Source organism: Arachis hypogaea, chromosome 18 (genome assembly GCF_003086295.3).
Source record: "Arachis hypogaea cultivar Tifrunner chromosome 18, arahy.Tifrunner.gnm2.J5K5, whole genome shotgun sequence".
NCBI classification, from domain to species: domain Eukaryota; kingdom Viridiplantae; phylum Streptophyta; class Magnoliopsida; order Fabales; family Fabaceae; genus Arachis; species Arachis hypogaea.
In genome coordinates, this window is record NC_092053.1 from 111449116 (window position 1) to 111457149 (window position 8034).

At 37.0% G+C, this 8034-nt stretch overlaps 1 non-coding gene across 1 annotated transcript; it reads right to left on the bottom strand.

Annotated features, from left to right (window-relative positions):
* Positions 1-7525: 7525 nt before the first annotated feature.
* On the bottom strand, positions 7526-7633 carry LOC112774259 (small nucleolar RNA R71). The gene has a single exon (XR_003188754.1). It is a non-coding gene; the product is annotated as a small nucleolar RNA R71 (small nucleolar RNA).
* Positions 7634-8034: the final 401 nt, after the last annotated feature.

An 8034-nucleotide genomic window follows, 5' to 3' on the forward strand; every position in this document is an offset into this window, starting at 1 on the left:
AATTCAGTATTTATAGAAAAAATAGTTTAAATTTATATAATTATTTGAAATTATTTTTATTGGTATTGTTTAATTTGTATAATTATTTAAATAATATTAGAAAATAGTTGTTTCATAAACAATTGTTGTAATAGTTGTAAAACCGTTCTTTAAAATAGTCAAAGAGAACGGTTTTATTTTGTTACTATAGTGTAATGAAAAAATGTACTTCAAGAGCAACACTGTAAAAACCGTTGTCTAAGACCATCTAATAGAACGGTTTTAAAGTGTAGCATTTCGACAACGGTTTTAATGCGTTTCTTTTGTACAATTCTTTAAACAACAAAAAAACCGTTGCTTAAAAATAATTCATGGTAACGGTTATAAAACCGTTCTTTAAAATAGTCAAAGAGAACGGTTTTAATTTGTTGCTATAAAATAATGACAAATTGAATTCAACAGTAACACTACAAAAAACCGTTGTCTAAAACTATCTAAGAGAACGGTTTTAAGGCGTTGCAAAATTTGGCGTTGCTAAAGGCCATATTTGTTGTAGTGCCATTTGTCTATGGGTGCTCGACCGAGCTAAAATGATGTTGTATGTTAAAGTTTTTCAAAAATGATGCAAGTTTGTTGTCTGTAAATTGCCTACCATTGTCTGATATTATCTCCTTAGGTATTCCGAATCTACATATCATATATTTCCATATGAAAGAACGTACTTTTTCGGCTGTTATTCTTGCTAGTGGTTGGGCCTCTATCCATTTTGAGAAATAATCAATTGAAACTAAGAGAAATTTTACCTATCCTGACGCTATTGGGAATGGGCCGAGGATATCGATTATCGAGCCCCCATCTGTAGAAAGGCCAGCTTACCTCCATACTGTGCAATACCTCGGCGGGCTTCATTGAGATGGCGGCATGCTTTTGACAATTATCGCATGTTTTGACCTTTGCTATACAGTCCCTTTGCATTGTTGGCCAGTGATATCCTGTTCGGATAATTTTGGCCGCCAGAGCTCGTCCTCCAATGTGGTTGCCACATACGCCCTTGTGGACCTCATTCATGACTTCATTGGCTTCGTTTTAATTTTTTCGAGGCATTTTAGTAATGGATGTGAGAAACCACGTCTGTATAGTTCTCCTGCCACAGTTGTGAAAAAACTTGCTTTTTTCCTAAAGTTTTGAGGATTAGTCTCATTTTTGGGAATAATCCCTGTATTAATATATTCAAGAAAAGGTATTCTCCAATCGTTTATATGAGTGATGTTCATTATGCACAATGATTCGATGCTGGGTTTTTCTAGTGTGAGTTGTGATAGTGCCGACGTGTGTGTACTTGCTCTAGTAGCGGCGAGTTTAGATAGTATATCCGCCCTAGTGTTCTTCTCTCTATGCACATGTGATATGATAAATTTATAAAACTTTGAAATAAGATCCTTTGCTATGAGCCAATACTGCTCTAACAAAGGATCCTTTACTTGGAAATCTCCTTTGATTTGTTGAACCACTAAAAGGAAGTCACAATGTACTATCAGGCTTTGTACTTGGAAGCTGAGAGTGAGCTTGAGACCTGCTATGAGCGCCTCATATTCGGCTTGGTTATTGCTTGCCGAGAAGTGGAATTGAAGGGATTGTTCGGCCATTACTGTTTCTCTCTCCTTTAGTACTATCCCGGCCTCGCTTCCTTCTCTGTTTGATGCTCCATCTACATGCAATTCCCAAGTCTGTTTGTGGTGATGCTCATCGGACGTAAGTTTGGAAACAAAGTCTGCTAGGATTTGTGATTTCAGAGCCAGTCTTGACTGAAACTGAATATCGAACTCAGAAAGTTCGATGGACCACTTGGTCAGCCATCCTGCCAATTCTGGTTTTGTCAGTATTTGCCTTAGTGGTTGGTTCGTCCTTACGATTATTGTGTGGCTCCAGAAATAGTGTCTTAGCCTCCTTGCTGTTGTTACTAGTGCCAAGGCCGGTTGTTCTATTCTGGGATACCTCCTTTCTGTTGGTTGCATAACTCTACTAATGAAGTATACTGATTTTTGTGCTTTTCCTGCCTTAGTGACAAGAACCGAGCTTACAGAATAATTGGAAACAGATAAGTATAAATACAAAGGTTTACCGATTTCTGGGCTTTGTAGTGCTGGTGGCAAAGACAGGATGGCTTTAAGTTTGGTAAATGCTGTCTCACTGGTGCACAAAAATTATTTCACACTATGTAATTTCGCACAACTAACCAGCAAGTGCACTGGGTCGTCCAAGTAATACCTTACGTGAGTAAGGGTCGATCCCACGGAGATTGTTGGTTTGAAGCAAGCTATGGTTATCATGCAACTCTTAGTCATGATATTAATTTGTGGTTATCAATTGACTTGCAAATGAACAAGAGAGCATGAATTAAAGGTTACTTGTTATGCAGTAAATGAGAATATGTTGGAGTTTTGGAGATGCTTTGTCTTTTGAATCTCTGCTTTCTCCCTATCTTCTTCTTCACGCACGCACGTCCCTCCGATGGCAAGCTGTGTGTTGGTGGATTACCGTTGTCAATGGCTACCATCCTTCCCCTCAGTGAAAATGGTCCAGGTGCGCTGTCACCGTACGGCTAATCATCTATAGGTTCTCGATCATACCGGAATAGGATTTACTATCCTTTTGCGTCTGTCACTACGCCCAGCACTCGCGAGTTTGAAGCTCATCACAGTCATCCAATCCCAGAATCCTACTCGGAATACCACAGACAAGGTTTAGACTTTCTGGATTCTCAAGGATGCTGCCAATGGATTCTAGCTTATACCACGGAGATTCTGATTAAGGAATCTAAGAGATACTCATTCAATTTGATGTAGAACGGAGGTGATTGTCAGACACATGTTCATGGATTGAGGAAGGTGATGAGCGTTACGGATCATCACCTTCTCTATAATTAAGCGCGAATGAATATCTTAGATAGGAACACGCATGTTTGAATAGAAAACAGAAATAGTTGCATTAATTCATCAAAACACAGCAGAGCTCCTCACCCCCAACAATGGAGTTTAGAGACTCTTGCCGTCAGAGATTACAAAGTTTAGATCTAAAAATGTCATGAGATCCAAAATAAATCTCTAAAAGTTGTTTAAATACTAAAGTAGTAACCTAGGTTTACAGAAAATGAGTAAACTATGATAGATAGTGCAGAAATCCACTTTTGGGGCCCACTTGGTGTGTGCTGGGGCTAAGACTAAAGCTTCTCACGTGCCTGGGCTGTTTTGGGCGTTCAACGCCAGGTTGTAACCTGTTTCTGGCGTTGAACTCCAACTTGTAACTTGTTTCTGGCGCTGGACGCCAGACTGCAACATGGAACTGGCGTTGAACGCCAGTTTACATCATCTATCCTTGAGCAAAGTATGGACTATTATATATTGCTGGAAATCCCTGGATGTCTACTTTCCAACGCAATTGGAAGCGCGTCAATTGGACTTTTGTAGCTCCAGAAATTCCATTCCGAGTGCAGAGAGGTCAGGATCCAACAGCATCAGCAGTCTTTTTTCAGCCTGAATCAGATTTTTGCTTAGTGATGAGCGGATAATTTATACGCTTTTTGGCATTGTTTTTAGTATGTTTTTAGTAGGATCTAGTTACTTTTGGGGACATTTTCATTAGTTTTTATGTTAAATTCACATTTCTGGACTTTACTATGAGTTTGTGTGTTTTTCTGTGATTTCAGGTATTTTCTGACTGAAATTGAAGGACTTGAGCAAAAATCAGATTCAGAGGTTGAAGAAGGATTGCTGATGTTGTTGGATTCTGACCTCCCTGCACTCAAAGTGGATTTTCTGGAGCTACAGAACTCGAAATGGCGCGCTTCGAATTGCGTTGAAAAGTAGACATCCAGGGCTTTCCAGCAATATATAATAGTCTATACTTTGGCCAAGAATAGACGACGCAAACTGGCATTCAACGCCAGCTCTCTGCCCAATTCTGGCGTCCAGCGCCAGAAAAGGATCCAAAACCAGAGTTGAACGCCCAAACTGGCACAAATGCTGGCGTTCAACTCCAAGAAGGACCTCTACACGTGCAACACTCAAGCTCATCCCAAGCACACACCAAGTGGGCCCCGGAAGTGGATTTATGCATCAATTACTTATTTCTGTAAACCCTAGTAGCTAGTTTATTATAAATAGGACCTTTTACTATTGTATTAGACATCTTTGGAACATCTTTGGACACCTGGTTCTTAGATCAGAGGGGCTGGCCATTCGGCCATGCCTGGACCTTTCACTTATGTATTTTTAACGGTAGAGTTTCTACACTTCATAGATTAAGGTGTGGAGCTCTACTGTTCCTCAAAGATTAATGCAAAGTACTACTGTTTTCTATTCAATTCATCTTATTTCGCTTCTAAGATATTCATTCGCACTTCAACCTGAATGTGATGAACGTGACAATCATCATCATTCCCCATGAACGCGTGCCTGACAACCACTTCCGTTCTACTTTCGATTGAATGAGTGTCTCTTAGATCTCTTAACCAGAATCTTCGTGGGATAAGCTAGATTGATGGTGGCATTCAAGAGAATCCGGAAAGTCTAAACCTTGTCTGTGGTATTCCGAGTAGGATTCAATGATTGAATGACTGTGACGAGCTTCAAACTCGCGATTGCTGGGCGTAGTGACAGACGCAAAAGGATAGTAAATCCTATTCCAGCATGATCGAGAACCGACAGATGAATAGCCGTGCCGTGACAGGGTGCGTTGACCATATTCACTGAGAGGATATGATGTAACCATTGACAAGGGTGATGCCTCCAGACGATTAGCCGTGCCGTGACAGGGCATTTGGATCATTTTCCCGAGAGAAGACCGAAAGTAGCCATTGACAATGGTGATGCATTACATAAAGCCAGCCATGAAAAGGAGTAAGACTGATTGGATGAAGATAGCAGGAAAGCAGATGTTCAGAGGAACGAAAGCATCTCTATTCGCTTATCTGAAATTCTCACCAATGATTTACATAAGTATTTCTATCCCTATTTTATTAATTATTTTCGAAAACCCCCGTTACTATTTTATATTCGCCTAACTGAGATTTACAAGGTGACCATAGCTTGCTTCATACCAACAATCTCCGTGGGATTCGACCCTTACTCACGTAAGGTATTACTTGGACGACCCAGTGCACTTGCTGGTTAGTTGTGCAAAGTTGTGAACCATGGTATTGGCATCATGTTTTTTTGGCGCCATTACCAGGGAAAGAAAGAGCGATGAATTTTACATAATCAAAGTGTAGTCACAATTTCTGCGCACCAAGTTTTTGGCACCGTTGCCGGGGATTGTTCGAGTTTGGACAACTGACGGTTCATCTTGTTGCTCAGATTAGGTAATTCTCTTTTTGTTTTCTTTTCAAAAAATTTTCAAAAATCTTTCAAAAAAATTTCTCCTTTGTTTTCGAAAAATTTTTTAAATAAAAATGTTTTCAAAAATATATTTTTCTTCAGAATTTTTAAGAATGAATTCTAGTGTTTCATATAACATGTTTTAGCTTGGCTGGTTATTAAGCCATGTCTAACTCCCAGGATTTTGATTGAGGACTATGAATTCATTGCTTCCTTTTTCCCAAATATTTTCGAAAAAAATTAAAAGAAAATACAAAAAAAAATCATAAAATCATAAAAATAAAAAATATTTTATGTTTCTTGTTTGAGTCTTGAGTCATGTTATAAGTTTGGTGTCAATTGCATGTGCATCTTGCATTTTTCGAAAATTCTCATGCATTCATAGTGTTCTTCATGATCTTCAAGTTGTTCTTGGTAAGTCTTCTTGTTTGATCTTTGCATTTGCATGTTTTGTGTCTTTTCTTGTTTTTCATATGCATTCTTGAATTCTTAGTGTCTAAGCGTTAAAGAATTCTAAGTTTGGTGTCTTGCATGTTTTCCTTGCATTAAAAATTTTTCAAAAATATGTTCTTGGTGTTCATCTTGATCTTCATAGTGTTCTTGGTGTTCATCTTGACATTCATAGCATTCTTGCATGCATTCATTGTTTTAATCTAAAAATTTCATGCATTGCATCATTTCTCTTGTTTTTCTCTCTCATTATTAAAAATTCAAAAATCAAAAAAACATCTTTCCCTTTTTCTCTCTCATAAATTCGAAAATTAGATTTGACTTTTTCAAAAATTTTTAAAATCTAGTTGTTTTTATGAGTCAAATCAAATTTTCAATTTAAAAATCTTATCTTTTTCAAAATCTTTTTCAAAAATCAAATCTTTTTCATTTTTCTTAGTTATTTTTGAAAATTATAAAAATATTTTTCAAAAATATTTTTCTTATTTTTATATCAAATTTTCGAAAATAACATCACCAATTAATGTTTTGATTCAAAAATTTTAAGTTTGTTACTTACTTGTTAAGAAAGATTCAAACTTTGAGTTCTAAAATCATATCTTGTGATTTCTTATGAATCAAGTCATTAATTGTGATTTTAAAATCAAATCTTTTTCAAAAACTAATTTCAATCATATCTTTTCAAAATATCTTCTTATCTTATCTTTTTCAAAAAATTTGATTTCAAAATATCTTTTCTAACTTCCTAACTTCTTATCTTTTCAAAATTTGTTTCAACTAACTAACTAACTTTTTGTTTGTTTCTTATCTTTTTCAAAACTACCTAACTAACTCTCTCTCTCTCTAATTTTCGAAAATATCTCCCCTCTTTTTCAAAATTTCTTTTTAATTAAACTAATTATTTTATTTTTTATTTGAATTTTCGAAAAACTACTAACCCTTTTCAAAATTAATTTTCGAAAATTACTAACCCTCTTTCAAAAATTATTTTCGAAAATCCTCTCGCTCTCTCATCTTATTCTATTTATTTATTCATCTACTAACACTTCATCTCACCCAAATTCGAACCCTCTCTTCCATCTGTGTTCGAATTTCTTCTTCTTCTTTTCTTTTACTCACACTGGGACCTCTATACTGTGGTAAAAAGGATCCCTATTATTATTATTTTTCTGTTCTCTCTTTTTCATATGAGCAGAAGCAAAGACAAGAATATTCTTGTTGAAGCAGATCCAGAACCTGAAAGGACTCTGAAAAGGAAACTAAGAGAAGCTAAAATACAACAATCCAGAGATAACCTTTCAGAAATTTTCGAACAAGAAGAGGAGATGGCAGCCGAAAATAATAATAATGCAAGGAGAATGCTTGGTGACTTTACTGCACCTAATTCCAATTTACATGGAAGAAGCATCTCCATTCCTGCCATTGGAGCAAACAATTTTGAGCTGAAACCTCAACTAGTTTCTCTGATGCAGCAAAACTGCAAGTTTCATGGACTTCCATCTGAAAATCCTTTTCAGTTCTTAACTGAATTCTTGCAGATCTGTGATACTGTTAAGACTAATGGAGTAGATCCTGAAGTCTACAGGCTCATGCTTTTCCCATTTGCTGTAAGAGACAGAGCTAGAATATGGTTGGACTCTCAACCTAAAGATAGCCTGAACTCTTGGGATAAGCTGGTCACGGCTTTCTTAGCCAAGTTCTTTCCTCCTCAAAAGCTGAGCAAGCTTAGAGTGGATGTTCAAACCTTCAAAAAAAAAGATGGTGAATCCTTCTATGAAGCTTGGGAAAGATACAAGCAGCTGACCAAAAAGTGTCCTTCTGACATGCTTTCAGAATGGACCATCCTGGATATATTCTATGATGGTTTATCTGAGCTATCAAAGATGTCATTGGATACCTCTACAGGTGGATCTATTCACCTAAAGAAAATACCTGCAGAAGCTCAAGAACTCATTGACATGGTTGCTAATAACCAGTTCATGTACACTTCTGAGAGGAATCCTGTGAGTAATGGGACGCCTATGAAGAAGGGAGTTCTTGAAGTTGATACTCTGAATGCCATATTGGCTCAGAACAAAATATTGACTCAGCAAGTCAATATGATTTCTCAGAGTTTGAATGGAATGCAAGCCGCATCCAACAGTACTCAAGAAGCTTCTTATGCAGAAGAAGCTTATGATCCTGAGAACCCTGCAATAGCAGAGGTGAATTACTTAGGTGAACCTTATGG